This window comes from Sinohyriopsis cumingii, chromosome 1 (genome assembly GCF_028554795.1).
Source record: "Sinohyriopsis cumingii isolate HCF-2022 chromosome 1, ASM2855479v2, whole genome shotgun sequence".
Taxonomy (NCBI): domain Eukaryota; kingdom Metazoa; phylum Mollusca; class Bivalvia; order Unionida; family Unionidae; genus Sinohyriopsis; species Sinohyriopsis cumingii.
The window spans coordinates 119,348,553-119,372,295 of record NC_142961.1 but is presented as its reverse complement, the minus strand read 5'-3'; the positions used below and the strand labels follow the sequence as shown (position 1 = coordinate 119,372,295).

At 37.5% G+C, this 23,743-nt stretch overlaps 1 long non-coding RNA gene across 1 annotated transcript; it reads right to left on the bottom strand.

The window, feature by feature from the left end:
- Positions 1-476: 476 nt before the first annotated feature.
- On the bottom strand, positions 477-21,028 carry LOC149807736 (uncharacterized). Its single transcript, XR_016416668.1, has 3 exons — positions 20,939-21,028; positions 17,991-18,086; positions 477-611 (listed from the first exon to the last, which is right to left on the bottom strand). It is a non-coding gene; the product is annotated as an uncharacterized LOC149807736 (long non-coding RNA).
- Between the last annotated feature and the right edge of the window lie 2,715 nt (positions 21,029-23,743).

Here is a 23,743-nt window from a genome sequence, read left to right as displayed (position 1 = left end):
TACAGGATTCTCTTTCTAGAAAGAAGTGTTAAAGAAGTGAACGGTTCACATGTGAGAAAGAATGTTACTTTACCACCCTCTAATACAATTCAAGAACCGTCTCCATATTTCTCAACAGTAATTTTCAGTGTCCTGCTCATGGAGTATAGAAAACGAACTCAATCTTGTCATTATCAAGTCAGATCTCATGATTTACACAAATCAGTGTGATTAAACTAAACAATGTCAGTCTCTCTTCTGTATTTAACTAATATATTATAGACTTAATTTACGTAAATAACGTATAATTGTAGAAGTGCATAATTGGTAGATAGTCATGAGCAACATATTTGTATTGGGTAGAGTCTAAACTGGAATTACTTTCAACTTACCATCACTTCTTAGGAATATAATCACTTTAGTGATCGGATAAGAACCTTGTAGATCTACCTCCCACCAGGCACTGTCTTGATTTGAATCTGTATGGCTACAGCTATCAAACCTAAAGTTGGTGGAATTATTTCCATCGACAGCCAAATCTGCTGAGTAATTGAAACGGTCTTTATCACCATACTTAGCATTTCCGATGTAAGTGGATGACTGTCTGGCAGGTTTCCCGAATGCAACGTTTACTGAAATGAACAAAATGTATGCCTTTCATTTTTAGGATTGAAAATTAGAAGGGATGTGAACAATATTCTTAAAGTGAATACTGTAATTTTTCTGCTTAAACAAATACAAGTCAAACTGAACATTATATGTGCTGCTGTGATTTAACCTTAAATGAGTGGAATAAGTGACAAGCATGCCACATAGTGTGATACATATAAATTCAGTCTTTAGCTCCCACTCTCATTTTTATCCAACTTTGTTTTATACATCAACGTTTCGTAGTATCCTCTTTGAGTTTTTTTTTAAAAAAATCGGAAGTTTCAGAAAATACATATTATAAATTCGGAGGTACTATATTTCCCAATTACTTTTTTTGTATAGCTCTAGGTATTAACAAATGGTCAATCTAGTATATGCATGTAATGTGACATTGAAGTGCTACTTAAGGTTGATAGGCATAGGGTCCAGTTAGGATTACTTGATGACACCCATTCAACAAATCAATTTATTATATTTTTATTAATATTTGACAATAATATATCAGCAAAATATTTTTCTTGCTGTTAGCGATATTCCACACAAGTGACTTTGATATCATCTGTAGCTGGGATATACAGTTCGCAATCACTGTTTATATAATGCAACGATATAAACCACGCTTTGCCCGAGGGAAATTAATCAAACGCACTCGACACCAATAAATATATTTAACATCAGGAACTCTAGTGCAATTTTCAAACGGAATTTTGGATCGTGGGAGAAGGTTATAATCTTGTCGCACCTAGGCATTAACGCAGCTGCCGCACACTGCAAAACACAATGCCAAAGCTTTAAAATCAAACCCTTTAAAGACAATTTAAGAAATACATAATGACAAAATCTAATTATCACGTTTTCTTTTCCTTTCTATAACTTTGCAATTTGATTTTTCCTTTCTTACAAAGTCAGATTATCGTACTTTAAAGCTGTGATCACTTCTTTTTACCGAACTTATCAGCTCCTTTCTCTACCTAATCGGAATTTGCAACATCATGCACTTAACATCAAAGCGAATTGGTGTTTAATCATGAAAGATCACATACTGTTAAATGAGACATACTGTTAAATGAGGTACAGTTACTGACGATAAGAGTAGATATCTGTATCTGTCTTAACAGACTTCACTAGTTTGAACTGTGAGTGATTTGTTTATTTGGGTGGTGTGTATTAAATCATTGAAACATACACTAGATAACAAATGCAAAACTTTATTGAGAACGTGAAAATGAATATCTTAATATAGACGGATTTACTTTGACATCTTTGCAAAATGATTCAATACAGATATTCAGTGCATCTCTTCCTATCAATCATATTTAAAGGATAGTTGAATACGTATATCAATTAAATTTTAAAAATTCTTATGTGCATCGGATTATTTTCAAATCTTAGGTCTGTGTATATGCGGCATGCGTGATATGTGGTAAATACATAATCCAATTCCGGCTGCTGTATTACAAGAAGTCGTGGGAAATAACACATCAATTATAGCTAAAAAATGTGTGCCCGAGTGAATATGCAGTTTCGAATTGGTGACGCATACACACAATAATTATAAACTATGTATTATGAAATGAGAAAAGATGTTAAATGTTCTGACGAGAATGCACTGCCTTTATGAAAGGTAATACATTTACGCAGTATTTCAGCAATAAAGTGTATTGAAATTGGGTCTTTAGCGATCGTCATTGTACTTTAAAGCAAATAATTGGTATATATAGTTAATGTATTTTGTGTACCTGACTTTTGTTATGTTTGTAATTGAATTTTGTGATTCGAGGTTTCCTATCTGGCTTTTGTCATGATTATAAGAAGTGATGAAAATGGTTATCATAATTTGTGTTCAATAATTAGTTGAAGTTTTCAGCGGAAGTTTAATTTTTCTAGAATATTCAGTAGCATAATAAGTCAGATTATCGTTTGTGTAAATAGGGCTTTAGAAACAACTATCAATTCGTATTTGAAAATCTATGATCAAAGTTTGAAGTTGTTGTCAGATATTATCTGAGAGGAGTCAATTATTAAATTATTACTTGGAATTACAAAATATTTATTGACTTATTGGACTAAAGCAGGAATTTTTTTATTATTGAGAACTCAAATAATTTTTTATTACATCATTGCGGTACATCAGGGGACTTAAATTTATTGGAAACCATTCGAAATATTCTATACCTTTTGATTTGCGATCGGACATATATTATTATTTGGAATTAATTCACAATACTGTAAGTGCTTTTCTAATTTTCATGTTTATATTCTACGAAAATGATTGCTGGTTTCAGTTACTCTAGTTACTTATTTTATGGCTACGAAGCGTAACACTATATTTTAATATAAATCTTTGAATTAGAGCTTATTAAAAATCAGAATATATAGTACTAGATATGATATATCAATATATATATATTGCTGACTTATGATGTATCAATGTATATATATATATATATATATATATATATATATATATATTGCAGACTTAATGCAGTACCATTTTCTGATAAATATAATTGTTTTCATTATTTAAATGTTTGACTGCTGTCTGGTCCCTGTTATCAGTTGTATATTTGATCAATGAAAAAGACTGTTACTGTAATATGTGTCATAATATGTTATACACTCAATCTTCTTTTAAACATTTGACACAAATTTACGCAAACACCGGTATATTATCAATTTTTGTTTGGTTTTCAAATTATTGGCGATGATACATACATAGGTAACACTAAATAGCAACTTTAATTTTAAAAAGTACCCCTGTCAAAGACAATATCATGATTGTACGACTTAGGTATCCTGCTCACAGAATTTAAGCAGGAAAGGACAGAAACGATAATTATATAATAAAACATAATGTTTCATAATCTTCGATAAATATAGACGAGTGTCATCTGTTAAACGGTATATTCAAAGCAAACGTAGGCTGCATTCATTAAACCTGCTTTTCTACGCACAACGCCATATGTAAACTAGTTAATGATTATAGTAATATTGTCGGCGAATCAAACACATTGATAAGAAAGAATAAACACGAATCCTTAACAATAGAAAATATATTGCATGTTTGGGGTTTGCATTAAATTTGAATAATTGTAGTTTAATCTCCTTGCAAAATGTTTTAGACCAAATATCATTACTAGTTCAGGATTACCTGAGCCTAACTTCCAAAGGTGCATTGCTCAGCCAAACTTCTAACTCTGTATACGATATAGTACGCAAACGTCATTGATAAGGATATGATTAGGAATGACATATGTTGTACAATAATGTTATATTATCGTTTGCCTATGTTGTGTTTTCCATAAAAATATAGACTCTTGATTGAAAGAATAATATCCCTATATTATATTTCACCAACACACGATGAATTGAAATTGGTGTATATTTTATGTCTATATTTATATTAAATATCTGTACATGTCGTTAATTAATATATGCTATTGTGTGACATTCTGCTGCTTTTATCATATTACTCGTCATTAGACAATGTCCGGGCATCAAAGACAAGACGTGCGGAGTTATGTAGTTTTATGTAATTTTACGTTCATTAGAAATAAAGGTGACGAAAGGAATAAACAAGTATTCACCAGCACAAATGTTTAATTACACGTATATCATTTCCCATTCAACAGTTTTACTCATTTTAACAATGAAGAATGGACATAGATCTGGAGGTTGTGTTCAAAGTCCCATGATTTAATTATTGCATTTTATCCTGTCGGAGAAAAAAAACAAAAACATTTTTAAGACATGTTACTAAGAGGGTATAGGTAAAACAAATGATTGAAATCAAAGACAAATTTACCATGACTTCAGGCTTCTCTGAATGATCCATGGAGTGAGAAAAATGTCTTATTAGTTTTATAACGAACATTATTATTATTCCAATTTCGATTTCAATCAAGGTGTGGTTGCCACGCGTATGTATACATTGTCAGAGAAATTGCCAACAACGGAATGATCAAACGTGCGAATCTAAACGCAGAAGTAGATATGCATCATACATGATCAATACTTAGCAACAGAGGTGATGAAATCGGTATATGCGAGTATAGAAGTTATAAAACAGACATTAGAGTACGAATGGGTATAGAATCTCTAAGAAAAGGCAAGAAATTTCGTTACGAAAGTCAAATCTATAAACGAAACCACATGAAGAGAAAGCACACGGAGAAACTGGCAAAACCGAAATACGTGACCACAAGGACATAAGCATCTGAAAGATCATCCCTGCAAATAAACAGACTAAAATACTCTACAGAATGTGACAGAAGAATTGAATACATAAAGCACCAAACTATGATAATATGAGCAACAGTCAAAAGGTACGAGGTCGTCAGTACACAATATATAAAAATATTAATACTGAATAAAGATTAACTATTGTTAGGTATACAGACCGCTGATCGATAAATACAATAATGGTAGTTACGTCATATCAATACCAACCATGGCAATAATAACAATAACAGTAGCAATACTACTACTACTACTACTACTACTACTAATAATAATAATAATAATAATAATAATAATAATAATAATAATAATTTGTATGGAAGCCACAAAGCTATAAATCAAGCATTAAAAGTAAATTCAGACTTAATATGATGGTGAAAAATCTGATTATGATCAGTTGAACTAAAATGCATTCTAGTATACATAATAACTGCTACATCAAGTCCGACAGATCGGAATTTCTAGAGGCCTCCGTCTCAAATGTTGTAAGAGGATTATATCTGAAGAAATTCGTGATAAAGAGTTATTGAGAGAGCTCCTCGTGGATCTAAATACTACTGGGGTATGGGTTTTTGGCTCACTTTTTTCTTAGAGGTGTGTGTAGCGATTCCAGCGAAAAAACAATGGGTGTGTCTGGGATCAGTATGGTGGCTCAGTGCGTGATTAATAGTGTTCACTGTCCATATTATAGGGACTTTGGCTCACTTTCTATCTTGTGTTAGAGGTGTTCTTGTACTATAGCGATAATGTATCTTCCGTGTTATCCATGTAGTGTTATCTTCCGTGTTATCCATGTAGTGTTATCGATTGGGACTGAGTGAGATTAGCAAAAATCCAGTTCTGGAAGGAAGTGAGGAAACGTCCAGAGTGTGGTTGAAGCACGCCAGTGGGTCAATAGCGTACGCGAATAAGGATCTGAGTTATGTGCCTAAGATGATTTATTGTGAGGAAAAAGAAGACGTATGTGAGAATGAGGAGTGGGTGACACGCAGTCATAGTCATCAGTGTCCGGTGCAGCGGTACAATCAGCAGTATTACATCAACAATAAGCTAAAGCGTTTAAATTTGTCAGTGCCACAGCGAGATCAGTTTTATTATTGGCTGAATAAGGTGAATTGGGTTCATTTGGTAGGTAATGCAAAATTTATAGAATTTGAGTATGTGTTCAAGCATATACATGGGAAGATAGATGTTCACGAGCGGCGAATGGTAAGACGGTATTCGTTAAGAGTTTGGGTGAGGAGTATGATCAAATTATTTCCGTTGTTTTGTCGTCGGAATCATAGACTCTCAAGATAAAGGAATCAAGGATGATATGGGAATCCACGAGTTGAATTGTTCAGGATAACCAAACCACTTTACAAGCGAGTTTTTTTTTTCCTTTCGCAGAGATAACTTTTCGACTGCGAACAGGCTTTTTTTGTTTGTTTTCTTGTGTGCAATACCTGCTCGTAAAAAAATCTGTATGTGATCTCCCGAGGAATCTTTGAGCATGTACGTGACCGGAATGATTTTTTTGAAGGTATCAACAACGAAATCTTCTTTGGATCAGTCAGGGGTGTATCTCTTTTTGATGTGGTCTCATGCTTTTAAGTTTCCATTTAAAAAATAAGTCGTCTGTGGCCTATAGTTTTTAGGCAGCCGAAGAAGCTTCCTTAGGTGTTAGTTTCATGTTTCGATGCCATGTATGATTATACTGGTCGACCATGTATGGCAACAAATCTAAGTATCGGTTGGTGTTATCTCTGGAAATTCTCCTCAACGTACGATTTTTTAGAGTACAGTTAAACATTTCTACTGCTGCCGCTTTGATTGTATTGTGTGTGTTGTTCAAGATAATATTACTTTTTGGAGGCGAAACTGAGACAATTTTGTTATAAAATTCAGTACTATGATCTGCCATCAATTTATTGGGCTTTCGTGTATCTACAATTTTCTCAAACGTTGTCCCAATATAATTTCTTTTTTTGTTTTTCAGAGGAACTGTCGATGCGTATTTTCTGAACACATCGATGACCGTGATGAAATATTTGAAATGTTCGTTGTACGCGCTGTAATCTCTCATGTCGAGGAGATCTACCTACCATGTATCGTCTGCCACGATATCGATAACTCTGCGTCGTGGAAATGGTTGCGTTCTGGTTAATGCAGTTATTCTGCAAGCGTCGAAAGATCTTCTAACTTAGCTGACTTTTTCATTTTACCTGGAATCCCGATGCCCAGCTTAGGTTTGGTGCCAATGATTCCACGCACAAGAGCTCGTTCTCTGAATTTGTTTGGTTTGAGTGTTTTATGTCCCTCAACATGACGCGGTCGCATCCCGCTTTATCGTTGGGTTGATCTCTGTAATATATATTATGTTGCATTGCCATTCTAGGACTCTTGACTGGGCAGCGGCTGATTGCTTTCATTCAGTTTCTGTGCTAAAGCCATTCCACAATCCGGTATATTATGTCCTGGCAATGTCCATCTGCCGCGAGGTCTTGGAAGGTTTTCAATCAGAGCGTGGATGTCAACGGCGCCACACACGCACATATGTTTACCACGCGAAGGTCTTTGCAGCCTGTGTCCATGTCACAGGGGTATTTTTACACGTAGCCATAACACTAAGTCGCACACAACTCTCTTGTCGGCATCATAGGTGCACATAGTATATATTTTACTGGTCTCCGCTGGTGATCACGATACTTTCGACGTCACTTTACCGGTAACGATGTGTGCTTCTTTGGAATCACAATCAACTCACCTCAATTTTGAACATGAGGCGATGCTTCTTTGTGACTATCTAGACGGGAGTGATACTCTCCGTTCTGCTTTGACCGCTCCGGTTATCCAGTGGTTAGAGCTTCCGTCTCGGATGCGGCAGGTCGCGGGTTCGAACCCCGGCCGCGTCATACCAAAGACTTTACAAAAAAGGTACTAACAGCTGCCTCCCTTGGCGCTCAGCATTAAGAGATTAGTATTAGGACTGGTCGGCCTGGTGTCAGGATAATGTGACTGGGTGGGACATCATGCCACATGTCTGCGGCATGATTCATCGGTGCAAAACATCACTATAAACTGTCAGACTGCAGACATCGTAAAGATATGACTGCAAAATTGTTAAAGCTACGTTACAAATCTAAATCTCTCTCTCTCGCTCCCTCTCTCTCACACACACACTGTTCTGGTTTTGCACTTAGAGCACCGAGAGTTCATGTTGGTTGTGTTATACTATAGTGTACATTATTTTAGCGACACAATGACTTGAGGGGTGATTTTGCCCCGTACCTACATTGGATGTATTGATCTAGTACCATCTACACGTGATATCGTTGACGTCTTGATGATGTAGCGAATTTCACTCGTCTCCTTTATGCGATGGTTATAGGTAGCGCACGACTTCATCCGGAGGGGGCAGACCAAACAAATCAAAATACTCGACGTCGCTGTAATGTGGATCGTTGACTAGGGCAACCCAGTGAGTGCCATGTTCATTTTAATAATTTTGCTGGTTAATTATGCAACTTTTTTCAATTTCGACCTTGTCTCCTGCGACGATAAAACCCTAATTTGTCTCATGATTGTGCTGGAAAGTCCTTGATCGCACTGCTCCAGGAAGTTGGCGTCCTTTTCCGATGACGAACAATCCTGGCAGTAACGTTCCCTTGATACCTGCTACAATTGGTGCGATGAATTCTCCTTTTTTGGACAGCTGTGACGACGATCAATTAAGAACTACGTCTTTTAGTTCAGCAGCGTGTTTGACAACCGAAGTGGCCTGACGGTGAGTGAACATGGCTCGGTCCCGTGATTTGAGTGCTGACACTTTAAGCATGATCGATAGTGGCCTTTTATGCGAGGCTGACATAGCGATACTTTTCTTCTACTGTGGTGATAGCGTTAAATCTACTCGACATGGTGTTGTATTAAATGCTATTTTTTATATTCTTCTGACAGGGTTATTTCCGTAGCAATTGTTGACATAACCAACGGATGATTTCACAATGGCACGTGTTTGTCGGAGATTTCCGCCACGGAGACTTTTGCTACGGCAAACACCATTTCCCATCACCGCTTTTTGTGTTGCTCCCGTAATGGCTCTGGTCGACCCAGCAAGTCCTAGTGGTGCAAGAACCGATGCAAATGTTTTTGGAGCCATGGTCATCACGAAGGGAATAATCATGCCTGCGATGGATCCTCTGTCGCGTTTTGATCTCTGATCTTTGGACGACTTTTTCTCCAGCATGTCTCTATTTATTACAAGAGGATGTTCATTTTTACATTGAGCACATCCAATGTAAGATCATGAATCGGTCTGACGACAAGAGCGCGTAATAGATGTAATCACCACCTGAAGCAGGTCATCGGATTTCAATGACTTCAGGAGAATGTTCGTAGAGATCAAAGAGGAAGAGGGGATACAAATTAGCAAAATTTTCCATGGAGATCTGCTTTCCTGTGTCCACGTCCTGGTACTTTTGCATAGTTTTGATCAGCATCATGTTTGCGCGAGAATAATTTTGGGTGGCGACGACGAAGTTGAACTCGAGTTCTCGCTCTGGATACTGCTGGAGTTGATGCGGACCTGTATGTGAGACAGATTGATATGATTAAAAACGTGTTTCAACCTGAAACGCTACGAACACGTGTCTAGGAAGCTTGCTGACTGGTTTGGTGGCGACTCTCCACGACGTGGTCGCCTGAGTAACGATAAATTGTTGTATATAAATGCGATATTGCTCAAAGTAAGGGTTCTTGGTGAATGTGGCCAACTTCGATTCCAGTTCGAGCATGTGAGTCGTAAATGAAGTGATTTTGGCATCCACAGCGACAACCACGTCATGGTGAATTTCCCATCTACATTAACTGCTGATCTATTCATATACTGTTTGTCGGAATCTCTTTACAGCACCAGAGTGTGATTGACACCAGTAAAGATCGTTCGGATATCTCTGCACTCGCTAAAGATGCTGACGAGAGGAAGAAATATGCAGATCTCATGCCTGGAATCGATGAGAGTGCGTCGAGTTGCGAATCCTTCGTTATATGTAGAGGTACGTGCCTGTGCAAGCGCTGATGAAATAGCGTTGCTAAAAAGGGTCGATCCCTGCAGCGTTTGCTGTCATATTGGCCAAACGATACGCACCTGCTCCTTCAGCTACTGGTCTATACACGTTAGCGTCTTCTACATAGGTCAGCACAGCGGCATTGGTTCGGTGTGTACTTGTGCGAAATTCGTTGATGACAGCCCAACGGTTTTAGTATCCCTGAACCACCACGGATCTGTGGCACAAGTTCGCATATAGTCATCGCTGAACATGATCAGGTTCAGGATAGTGTTGGACTGGGGCAAGTATCTATTGATTCCTTCCACGGTCTGATTGTTCACTTGGCATTTTTCCGACTCAAATAACAACCACCCGTTGTTTTTCAGCTTGAATTATGCGCCCACCATATAGTTTCCCCCCGCCACATGCTGTACGTTTCCGCGGACCTCCAAAAAGGCCTTATTGGGAAGAAAGTACACATCTTTGTCACGCGTCTTATTTTATATGCGTGGTCGCATTGAGACTGACGATATTCGTGTCCTGGTATTCGAGTTATTCATACTCTGTTGTCTAGTCGTCGATAGGAGTGTCATTACTCAGCCGAAGGTAATCGGGAATAAATCTCACATATATGATGGACGTTTTATAATAATGCAGCTATGTTTTAAGTGTGTGGCACAATAGTACGTGATTATTAGAAGGTATTCTATTTTTGCCACAGTCTTATTAACCCATAACTGCAGATAATGGCGCCAAGAGAGGGTTGCAGTGTACTTTGTACACCGCTGTCTTTTTCTCGACATCCGTAAAATTCTTTCTGATATTGCGCCAAGTACCGTTTGGGTTAAATTAAGAGGCTGTTTAGCCTGTTTGGAAATATCTGACAGCTTCGAGTACATTTCATGCGATGATAATGGTGTCAGTGGCAACTGAGTTGAGACGGACTGTTTGTGTTATGATGTTGCCAGTGACTGACACATGCATGATTTTGTTCTCTTTTGTCCTACGGGCAATTCCAGTGTCAGATGCCACTCCGTTGGCTCCCGCTTCAGCTGCTTTGAGGGAAATCGGAGCTGCTTTCGTTGAAATACATAGATGTGCTGTTTGCATCGAAGAAAAAGCGTGCAAAAAATCCACCCACGATTTTACGACGTTGTACACGTGAAGTTTCCTGTCTGATCAGTGAGCCATATAGTGCTTTCAGAGATCGCGTACGTGTTAATGATCGGATAATAATTGAATCATTTAAGACAAATCAGCGCCAGCGATTCCAGTGGGGCGTTAATCGCTATGGAGTAAATCACGTTTTACTGAGAGAGGATAACGACCACAGACCAATCAAGCAGTTGATGAGGAGGCTGTTCACGCCACTGGAAGATCACCCTCTTGCGTTCTACTGACGTTTAAAATGGTGCCTGTGCTAAAAACGACAATGGATCCGATCGAATTAGGAATGTTAATGTCCACGCGCTAACCCCAGCCTGGAGTAATTGGGTTTGATTTTAATATTCGTGGCGGTGTATCGGTTGTCGGTGGTCAGTGTGGAGGCTTCCGTGATGACGAGAAGAGCTCCTCAAGTTGTTGTACAGAACCACCGAGGCATAAAATACGTCTTTTTATTCGTGAACACAAAATTTGTTTGACCATCTGTCAGGTCTTATTTCCAAGTTGTCGAGCCGATTATCGGATTTATCTCCTTTGAGATGAACGAAGCAGTACCCTATGGGAACAAAGCCACTATGAGCTTCAAAGCTTCAAACACAAAACGATGAGATTACACCATGGCCCCGATTCCACGGACGTGCAGATGAACGATGGAGTATCCGGTGGTGATAAATCTAACCATTTGTCTGATCCACGTGCGCTACATACGGAGCTCTTCCTCCACGTTCGCTTCGTAATTACTAAACACGGAACGAACTTTCTACGGAAACGCAGTTTTCCGAGTCGTGGTTAATTTTGCTGACAACATCATACTTAATCTTAGCCACAAACTCGTCGAATATCGCCGAATGCTGTTTGAGTCACTGAGTTTTTCTAAATTTTTGTAGTAATATTTAATTGACCTAATGTTTTGACCACCGCAGCAGTGGCACACATGGAGTTGGCCTCGAACTCCTTGATAAACCAGTGAGGGCTTAAATCTAGGAATTCGCCGCTTGATAGGGGCATTATTCTGAGCGTAATACTCTGCCATGCAAGTCTTGTTGCACTTTTCCGTGCTGCCTTTAATTATGCACACCTATTAGCTCAACGAAGAGGTATTTTGCCTTTACATTTTAAGTCACTTAAATAAAACCAATTAAAGAGAAGATAAAATTAACAAGCAATTAAAGGAATGACAGACTGGACTATATTATATACACATCTATCATCGCAAGGAAAGGCTTGAATACTGCCTAGTGTCAATGAACGTAAAATGTCGCAGTGGTAGCTGAAGATCCAGGAAAATATTTTATCCTGCGGATGATATTGCTCGTGGACTCAGGGATATCGCTCGATCCATGCAAGGTACCCTCATACCCTATCACAGATCGAAAGCCTCCCTGCATGAATTGATCGAACTAGTCACAGGATCCTTAAAATCGATGCGGAGAAGGGATCCTGCACGCCGTAGGTTTGTGTACGAGTACAAGGTGCAGGGGGACTAGAGATCACGGAGCAGTACACGAAGCAACTATTAGACAATTACAAAGCACTGACAGAAAAATAGCTACGTCTTCCAAACTCTTTTGACTTCAGTACAAAATCATGAGCCGATCACGACGAGCTTTAAACAGAGAAAAAGTAGCCAAATTGATTCACAAGTCATTCAACGGCAACGCGTTAAGGTTACGCGTTCTCCTAGACCCAGGCGCGCCGATAAAGCGTACGGAGGTGCTAATAAAGGAGTTATTTCCGATCTGCCTCATGTGCTTGAGCGAGGAGTCAATAAAGAAATCCTGTAGCGTATCCTAACACCTAAAGTGATGCAGAACTGCGCATACACACGTCTATTAAATTCTGAGTAGCTCTTAGCATTCATTTTTTTGCGGCGCCGATGTGTGGATCAGTAGGAAATCGCTGCTCGCGTATCGTAGCGACGATACCAGTCACATTGTCGACGTCACCTGGTTGTTTATCCAGCGTGGCATTGAATATTATCACGAATCAGGATCGGCATGGGTTTTTACCGGAGTCAGTTCTATCTCGTTTCTAACTCCCAAATTCAAACCCACGCAAGGCTAATCGTGGCCATCAAATCATGCATGAATGTAAATAAAGAACTATAACTTCTGTTACGTATGGGCCATCCTTTCCGCGTTACATGCCGCAGAGGACAATGCAGATCGAGTCTACAAGTACAAGCGGTATTTTTATATAATCAAAACGATCTGAATCACCTTTCCTACAGCCGTAAAAGTCTTCCCTAAACTAGATGGACTCTTCATCAATGTGTTCGGACTCGATACAAAGAAAACAGGCGATAAACAGATCGTAGTTTATCCCATGTTCATCTCCAAAATAGCCTCACATCGCAGCATTAATTTACTATATTACCAACACCATTTTGTTTACATCAAAGACGTCAGCCGAGTATGTCGATCGCATTACAGGCAACATAAAAAGCATGAACATTTTTTATGTCGCTGCTTAAAATGTTTTCGTCAACCGGAGCGACTGCAGGACCATGTCACGTCCTAATACTGTCAATAACTACAAACAGTTCAGATGACACCGCGAGGAAACACTACAGTTCAAACACCACTACAGAAAATATGTGCATACGTTGTATATCGTCTTTGACTTGGAAGCGATCCTTGTAAAAGTATAAGGACCCTCTTCTGATCCAGTCCACTCTTTCACCCAAGTGGAAGACAAGCACATCCCCTGCACTATCGGATATAAAATGTGCTACTCTATTAATCGTAACTTGTCTTCGGCATATCGACAGCATCGAGGTGAGAATTACGTTGTTTGGTTCTTTGAGCAACTTGTAAATGAAACGCATCAGCGACATCCGGAAAAATTGAACGCAGATAATTTCACTCACACCGTCACAAATGCGACAACATAAATCAGCACAGCAATCCATATCTGCCAGAAGCACTTTAATCGACATGATAAAATGCCAGAGATTATTGCCATGACACCGGTGATTGTCGAGGAGCCAACTATGCTGATTGTAATGTACGCTTCAAAGATCCTGACTTCCTACCGGTGTTCGCGCATAATCTACGAGGATACGATGGACATTTCATCATCGGAGCGCACAGTCATCCGCGCGTGAAACAAACCGAGGTAAGATCCAAAATCAAATGTATAGTACACAATTTTGAGAAGTACATGTCGTTATCGATTGGACCTTTTAGATTCATCGATTCGTTCCAGTTCATGGCGTTGTCACTGGAAAGACTCGCATAACCTGTTGTAAGTTCACACACCTAGAAAAATAATTTGGAGTCCATGCAGATCTATTCCAACTAAAAGGATTTTATCCTTACGAATATATCGATACGTGATCGAGATTACATGAAAACTCGTTGCCGCCACAAGACGCCTTCTATTCCCACTTACATCTCTCCGACGTCACCGATGAGGAATACCAGTACTCGAGCAAGATATCGAGCAAGATATGGAAAGACTTAGATTGCCAAACTCTGATATTATCACTACCTACACCTGAAAACAGATGTACTTCTGCTCACGGATATCATTGAATATTTGAGGCATACATGTTTGGATCATTACCAGCTTGATCCACTCTGGTATTTATCAGCACCAGGCCTCGTTTATCTCAAGACAAGTCAACCCACCTTTAACTCTTTACCGATCCAGACATAGTCATGTTCACCGAACATACGATTGGCGGAGGAATCTCCGTCATTAATCCAAAACCATGCCTTCGCCAACAACAAATACATGAAACATACAATCCCACCAAGCCATCCATGTGCATCCTCTACCTCGATGCTAACAATCTATATCGATGGGTGTTGTCACAACCCCTTCCTGTTGAATATTTTCCCTGATTCACCAAAGAACAGTTCGTCAATGAAAGACAAGCAGGATATAATGATGGTCATGGCCATTTCGTCGAAGTCGATCACCTTTATCTCTTTCATCTCCTTGATACTCATAACCATTGTACCTTCTGCACTCAACCAATCCTCGTCATCAACTCGATGCTGTCTCCACAACAACTTGGGCAAGAATGCCAAGTCGGAATCGGAGACGCCAAGATAAACAAATCTAGTACTCAATCTCACCTACGTAACCCGCTACAAGATACAGCATCAACTGATCCAGCAAGCTCTCTAGCGTGAACTCGTTCTTGACAAAGTTAATCGTGCTCCCATTTTTAAACAATCCCCGTGGATGAAAACCTACGTCGACTTCAACACAAAACAAAGAGTCAAAGCTACTACGGACTTCGATAAGAATTTCTTCACACTCATGAACAATAGAGTCTTCGGAAAACACTGGAAAATAGTAAACGCAGAAAAAAATCGAAATCATCAATATCCTATCACAAGGGGATAAGCCAGTGGCCAACGATGCCTTCGTCAGCATGAAAACCTTTAACGAATCGAACAAAATAGCAACACATCTCAAGCTAGACATGCCCAGCTACGCTGGCACAGCCGATTTCGACCTCTCCGAAATGCTCATGCTTGAATTTCATCATGATTTCATCAAACGCCAATACGGTGACACAGCCATACTGCTAATGACCGATACCGAATCACTCATCAATGTATCAACACCAATACCTCTTTGATCTTAGCGATTATCCAGTAGCATGTCCATTCCACTGCAAAGATAATAAAAATAAACTTGGAAAGTTCAAAGATGAAACTTGAGGGATAAACATCAGAGAACTCATAGGACTTAAAACCAAAATGGATTGCCACACACTCAATGACGCCATCAGGACAAAAGCAAAATGTGTCATTGGTCACATCGCTGCTGTCGATCACTACAGACAGTCACTACAAGGACATCTACGCTACTCCTCCAAATGAAGTTTCCGATCACAACGACATAACATATCTACGATGCTCATCAACAGAAAGGGACTCTGTTCCTTTCAAGATAAGAGATACTTCACCGATGGTATTCACACACCCATACACGTACATCATCGCATGCAAACGTAAACCTCTGAAAAGGGACCACTCTTTATCACGCAGTGAGCCATCATAAAGGTCCGAAACACACCCATTTTTCTGCGCTGGAGGCACCACAAACTCTCTTAGAAAATGTGTGCCAGAAACCCCATACCTCAGTAGTATATAGATAAATGGGGAGCTCTCTTAACCAATACTTATTACATAGTGACAAAATGAGCCAGAACTTCCATTTTCATACTACTCGTGGAGTAGCCGCCAGCTCAGTCACATTTCTGCACGAATACTGCATCGATTATGAATGGTAGTATTGTTTAAATGACCAGATAAAAGAAACGTCTAAGAGTAAACAGGTGCCATTCAATAATAATTGGATATAGGACCAAATACACCTGGTGGGATGTATGTGTTCTTTCGAATATCGAGAAGAAGTCGTCATAAACTGGATGATGTTTTGATAACACAACTTACAATTCGGAACAAATATTTTGAGGATGTTCCGATCACGGGGAGCATCATACAAGAAGACTCTTCTTTCTGGAAGCAAACGTGATTACGATCATTCGCATGATAAAGTGGTCAGACATCATACTGAGAGATATAAATCCAGGAAGAACTCCTAAAGTACAAACTAAAGGTTTACGATCAAATTGTAATATAAACTAGATTTCCTGTTCCTGACAGTAGCTATTTTTAAAGCTTACAACCCAATGAACTCCAAATTGATGTATACCCGATTACATGAATCAGGTGAGCCAGAAAATGAAAGATTCAAACAACTGGTATGGATGAGGACTATGCATTCCAAAACTTCGTAAAACATCTTACATGTCACGTAGGAAAAAGAAAAGGAAATAAAAGAGAAAATGTAGCAAAGTACGTTTGAGTTGCAACGGTTGTAGATAATGTACCTTAGCAGACTAAGAACATAAGCAGCTGGTAGTCTTCGATAATGCAGGACGCACCCAAATAGTAGTACAATACGCAATGTGAGACAGGAAGGACAAGTGATATAATAACATACATATCTGATAGAAAATTCATTAGCATTTACGTTTCAGGGGTGCATTGGTTAAGTGAAACAGTACCCATAAATCATATGCACGTAAAAGACAACTGAAAAATGGAAAGCGTAAGGTGGGGAAGACAAGAACGATCCCTTAGATCACAAAAGAGACATATTGGTTAGCAAGCTGGAATTAAGAAGTTTAACATCCACCACAACAACTTATTACAGTCATGGAAGCCAGATCTAGCTCTAATGGATAAGAATATTAAACTCTAATACAACACAGCACTCTTAAACTGTCATATTCCTCACAAAAGTCACGTGCGACTATCAAACTACAATAAACGTGCCAGCAAACATAAAAAGGTAATTAGATATCTAGCATATCTTTTACAGGAAAACTGACAGAAATACAGTAAAAGGTACGAGACAGTCTGAAGAAGCTAGGAATAGAAGCGAAACCATTTTTAAAACAGAAACAGTCACTACCAGAAAACAAGCAAACATGCGAAGGACATTGATATTTTTGAACACGAGCAAAAGCCAATATTAGGCAAATGATCAACGCAGATTATTGATCGGATTCGGATAATGAGGAGGAAAGGACGGAAAATGTGATGGGAATATAGATAATACATATTGTTAATTGCACCATAGTTTTACCAAACTAATAATTCCATTTCGACTTCCCCGTTATTTTAAAAGTCTGAGATGATTTGAGCTTATTGTATTCACACTCACCGCATATTCAAATATGTTGTATTTCATAATTCAAACATTTTAATATTGTACCTCAGAAGAGTTATGGGAAGTTTTAGCCTGATTTAGTTGTACATTTTGATTAAAGCGTAATTTTTAATATTTGTTATCGATGCTGCATAACATAGGTGATATCTACAATCTTGTATGCGGATGTACATGGATATCCTTTACACTTACTGTTTAAATATACTTATGGAGCTAGATATTTACCCAAAGGATGAACCATTCCATAAGTGAAGACATTTCCGTTAGCGAATAGTGCACATACGGCACAAATAATGATAAAGTTACCTCCGGACCGCATATCTGAAAGAATATAACATAATCATACACATTTTTCCATGTGGTCCTATTTCAAAACCAATACTATGAAACCAAATACACTTTGGTAAGGTTATTCATACATGTATAATTTCCACCTTGTACTACATATATATATATATATATATATATATATATATATATATATATATATATATATATATATATATATATATATATATATATATATATATGTGTGTGTGTGTGTGTGTGTGTGTGCGTGTGTGCGTGGGTGGGTGGGTGTTTCTGTGTGTGTGTGTCTGTTTGCTTGTATGCTTAGGATATATTACAGAAGATGCTCTTCTTCGCTCGGTTCACTCCAAAGCTTTTATATAGCACTGAATCACCCACGCCGGGTATATTTGCATGAAGAACTCATTTGCTACAATGCTGCTGAATTTAGCATGGACAATATGATCAACGTTTAAGGCTTAATGCAATTCTGTTAGTGTCTTTAATAATCTAAAATGTGAAATGACTGGTACTTCATCTGCATGTGACAGACCCAGAACAATGCAGTAGGTGGTTATGCTACATTATTATATTTAAATTGAGTTTTGTATACGTATATTTAGCAGCAGTAAATACAGTATAAAGAGGCGTGTGAATTGATGCAAAACTGTGCATGTGTATCTTGTTCAAATTCAAAGAAAGGCTTATATTTCAACGGAATATCTTTAAGGGTATGTATGTTAAGCCGTTTATACACCAGTCAGATCCCTTCACTCCACGAGTTCGAGAAAACAAAAACAACTCATATATAGCTTTATGCATGTCACAACGTTTGACAAAGTTGATGAAATCTGACAATTTGAATCCTGCTGCTACAATGCCTTCAATGTGTGGTTTCCTATTATGACGGGTGAAGAGAAAATGAAGAGGTTGCGTTGGTACGAGTCCCACTAGTGTACTTCTCATTTTGGATGTAATTATTTAGTTGCAAATATTGAATATACTTGCATATGGTTGACAAGAATATGATACCATATGTTGATTCTGTTATAGTGATTTGGAAACAAGCCTTCAAACTGAAATGCAGAACTTACGTCATACATTTAATATTTCTTGGCAGAAGATAGATTACTTGCCCTCATTTAAATAGTTTTAATTTCCAGGGCCCAATCATTCAAGACATCTACTCCAACGCTGTATTATCGTGGGCTCTATATTTTTGCCGCAAACGGTATTTTCCGGTTAATTTTGGGCACGCGATGTCATGCAGTTGTTTACATATATAAAGATGTAGCCAGTAAGGACTAAAATATCTTATATCACAATTTACCCTAAAAATGTCAACATTGTTAATAAGTTTAAATTGAAGAAAATGATAATCACTTTTTTGTGTAAAATGCATGCATTTCCGTTGATCATCGTAAACAAAACTCCAGCCGAATTTGCTATGCCTGCATTGGCATTGATTACGAAATATATTCTGTGTATCGTCTGATATTTGAAGATTATATGTGAAACACTGATGTTGATATATGTGTCCTTACAAGGCTAAGGGTGCAATTTTATTCCATGGTATCCAATATGGACCAAAATTTACAAAAGTGATGCTTATGATCGTACGTAAATAAGAATACCATAACCGTTAAACGTTCTTGAAATCAGTAATATGTAATTATAATAATAATAATATTAATAATAATTTCTTATATATTTATATTTATTTGCCCACATTGCATTTAAAATTCAGATAAAGTTCAAAAACAAATGTTTTCAATTTGTAATGTTGCTATTCATGGATTTCTACTTTAATTATACATCTGTGTATTCAATTTAATCATCGGATCCTTTCGTTTATTGTGGAAATATTCTGCAAGTACATGCGTGGACATCCATTCTCATAGGTAAGTTGCAATTTGTTTATTATTATCCTTGTGTGCTGCCATACTTAAGTTAGCCGAATCCCGCGATAAATAGAGCTGTTCCTCCATGGTATGTTGAACTGGGTCAGCCACTATATGCTGTTTTATTTACATGTACGCGACGTCCATAGACAAAGATCTTTACAGGAAAAAACAGAGGAAAAGACACTAAAATTTTACAAATTATAAGTAAGCAGCAATACCAAAGCAGTTTTAATACGTACCGATAAGAACATTAAGTACCGAGATAATACAGCGTTGCGGGATCTTACAGAACAGCGCTCTGGTAAAATATAGCTATATTGCAATCACGTAAGGATCTTTTGTGAGAACGATCGGGGTTTATTGTCGCAATCTGCTTGAATACTAGCCGTAGAATATATATATATATATATATATATATATATATATATATATATATATATATATATATATATATATATATATATACGTATAATAGTAAACAGGCTAAATACATTTAAATCGTCCTATGTTGATACTAAGCGTATATTCCAAATGAGGCCACGGTATATATATATATATATATATATATATATATATATAGAGAGAGAGAGAGAGAGAGAGAGAGAGAGATGTTGTATTTCGTGAAACGTGACATTTCAAACTCGATAAAAGCTACGCATTTGGGCCATTAACTTTTAAATTATTAAAGGTCTTTAAGATGTTTTGAAATCGTATTTTAAGCAAATATATAGTAATCATGCAGAAATGTATAGCTTCTCAAAGTATTGCTTGTTACTTGACTGAGAATTTTACAAGTCTGAAAACAGAAGTTTTTATTGGTACATGACTTAACCTATGAAAGTAGATTAAGAATATACCAATTTCAGACTATAACAAGCATAAAGAGCGAACATTGAGTCTTATCAATAGGTAGATTCGTTTCAAAATAAGTAAGCAAAGCAAACTCTCACACCAGTAGCAATTACCATATAATCGACTTACCTTCTTTAAGTTTTATATTTAAACGTCATTCCGATAGAGCGAAGGCACACGACTTTGACAAGTTTTTTCTTTCCAAAACGCATATATCACGTGACCGTAGCACTACTTCCTTGTTGAATTTAACAGCTTGATATTCAGTTTTGATAAGAGGAATAATATATTTCCTTACTACGAACTCAATTTCAAGCAGCATCCACTTTGTGTTGCAACTTTAAGTGTGCGATTATCTCTCTCTCTCTCTCTCTCTCTCTCTCTCTCTCTATATATATATATATATATATATAGAGAGAGAGAGAGAGAGAGAGAGAGAGAGAGAATATCATTACACAAAATTTCTTATCAGAAATTTTTTTTAAAAAAAATAATTCTTAATTGTTCATTAAATTCCATGATAATATTAATTTTTGTCGACATTAAAATTTATATTTATAATTATGTTGAATTGTTCCGTGTGTCGTGTCAGATACATGTAGTCTTTCTAGTATAACCATGAATAATTAAAATGTGGCAACAAATACAATGCGGAAGTCGCTCCGAAAGGTTTAATGCACATGAAAACAACGTTTGTTTCAATATTTTAGCTTCACATTTTTTATAAAATATGTAGCTCATGGAACAATATGGACACAATAATGACCGTAAAGTGAATTACTGTGAAATTTACATTGAACGTTTTATTTTGTCATAAATGTGACTCAATGTGGCCTTAGTATAAATTAATGTATTTGAATTTCGTATTTAAGTAGATGTTTTCAAATATATGCATTTATATGTATTTTCTGTTGACGAAATATCATAAGTACATATAGAAAGTATTACTTTTTATTCTGTTCGTATTCTTATTTGAGGTATGTATGAGTGTAAGTTAACCGTTGAATAACGCTTTCGTCCTGGTTTTGGTTTTACGCCGGTGAATACATTTAGTTGGTTATAACCATATAACGTACCTCAGACGTGTTTGGGCGTATTGGTGAGTATTCAATGTGATTGTAACAATGACAGCTGAACACATCGTCCAGTCGTTTTCATCCTCGTTTAGAAATTGATACCTCGCACATTTTAGAGAGCGTTGCATTTGTGCACATTTATCAAACAATTTTTTAAATAAAAGTTTAATCCCTCTAAACGTACAGAATGAAAATATATTTATTACTGCAACGACGCCTTTTACCCTCGCGGACAGTTATATTTAGCAACAGAGCTCTTATGCATGTAGCCTCCATCTAATCAGCACCATATTGTGCTAAAGATGTAATGCCAACTAATAAACATATGGACTTTGAATTAACCTTGAAATCATAATGTGAATAATGTTTTACCTGTAATGTTATGCTACAATCCACGCCGCCGCACCCCCCCCCCCCCCGTTGCACCGCTTCGGTGGCCTAGTGGTTAGAGCGTCCGCCTCGGATGCGGGATGTCGTGGGCTCGATCCCAGGCTGAGCCATACCAAAGACTTACAAAAATGGTACTAACAGCTGCCTCGCTTGGCGCTCAGCATTAAGAGGTTAGTGTTAGGACTGGTCGGCCTGGTGTCAGGATAATGTGACTGGGTGGGACATCATGCTATATGTCTGCGGCATGATGCTCCAGTGCTAGACGTCACAATAAACTGTCACACTGCAAACATCGTAGCAATATGACTGAAAAACTGTTAAAGCTAGGTTAAAAATCCAAATCACACACACACACACACACACACACACACACACGTTAGCACATAGTAATTATTTGTAAAGATTGATAATAATTGGTGTCGGAATAAAGACAACAATAGTTCTAGTGTTCTATGTTGCTTGAACACAGAAGACATGCATATACCCATGTTCAATGGATAGGTTCAAACATAAACTAAACAATTATATTTCGGGCAATGGGCGATTTATTAATATTTAATATAACTCGGCTAATATCGAAAGTCTGACCCGAGTCATTTGAATGCTACAATCTAGGTCATGAAACACACATTTTACAGCTCCTGATTAAAGAGGATATAGTACATTTTTGTATTGAACAAAACCTGCAGATACCACCAATCGCTCGACTTAATCGATCTGTCAAAACAATTGAGGTTTGACGCAATATCATTGTATGCAACGTACACTTACATTAATAGGTGGAGGATCAAACGCAGCGCTTAGAGAGGTACGTGAAGTTAGGGGATACATTGTCATACTATTCACTAAAAACGATATTTCACAGCGCAGTAGCATTATGAACCATTCAAATAGCTATCTTATGATATCTAATGCAATTCTATATTTCCTTGTGCTTGAAAAAAACGTAGACATAATTTCTTTGCCCAAACAAGAAAGCATGTATACTGAAATTAACAAGAGCGCAAGCATATTGAAATGAAAAAGACACAGCACTGAATATGATTTTAATTCATCATGATCTAATCGGTCCAATAAGTTCAAAATGAAATAGTTGAATACACATATGCAAAGCGTGCCGTTATCTAATGGCGTAGCGATACATATTTGAGCCGAATACATCCCTATATAAAAGAAGTTTGTCTTAGTACATTGCATGGTACGTCGTGAAATGATATACTGAATTTTCAAATCAAATTTAATCGTTATAGTATTAAAGATGTTTGTTTCCTTCAGTATGTAATCATTTTCTGGAAAATCTGAAACAAAAGGTTGATGGTACACCACTAATGGTTTTTGTTTGAAGTTTTAAAACCAAACGTAAATCTGTTATGTTGGAGTACACTACTGCCTCAAACGTGCAATACCTCGTACAAATCACCATTCATATAAATTATGACATAACGTCTTTTGTTCATTGAAGAGATAT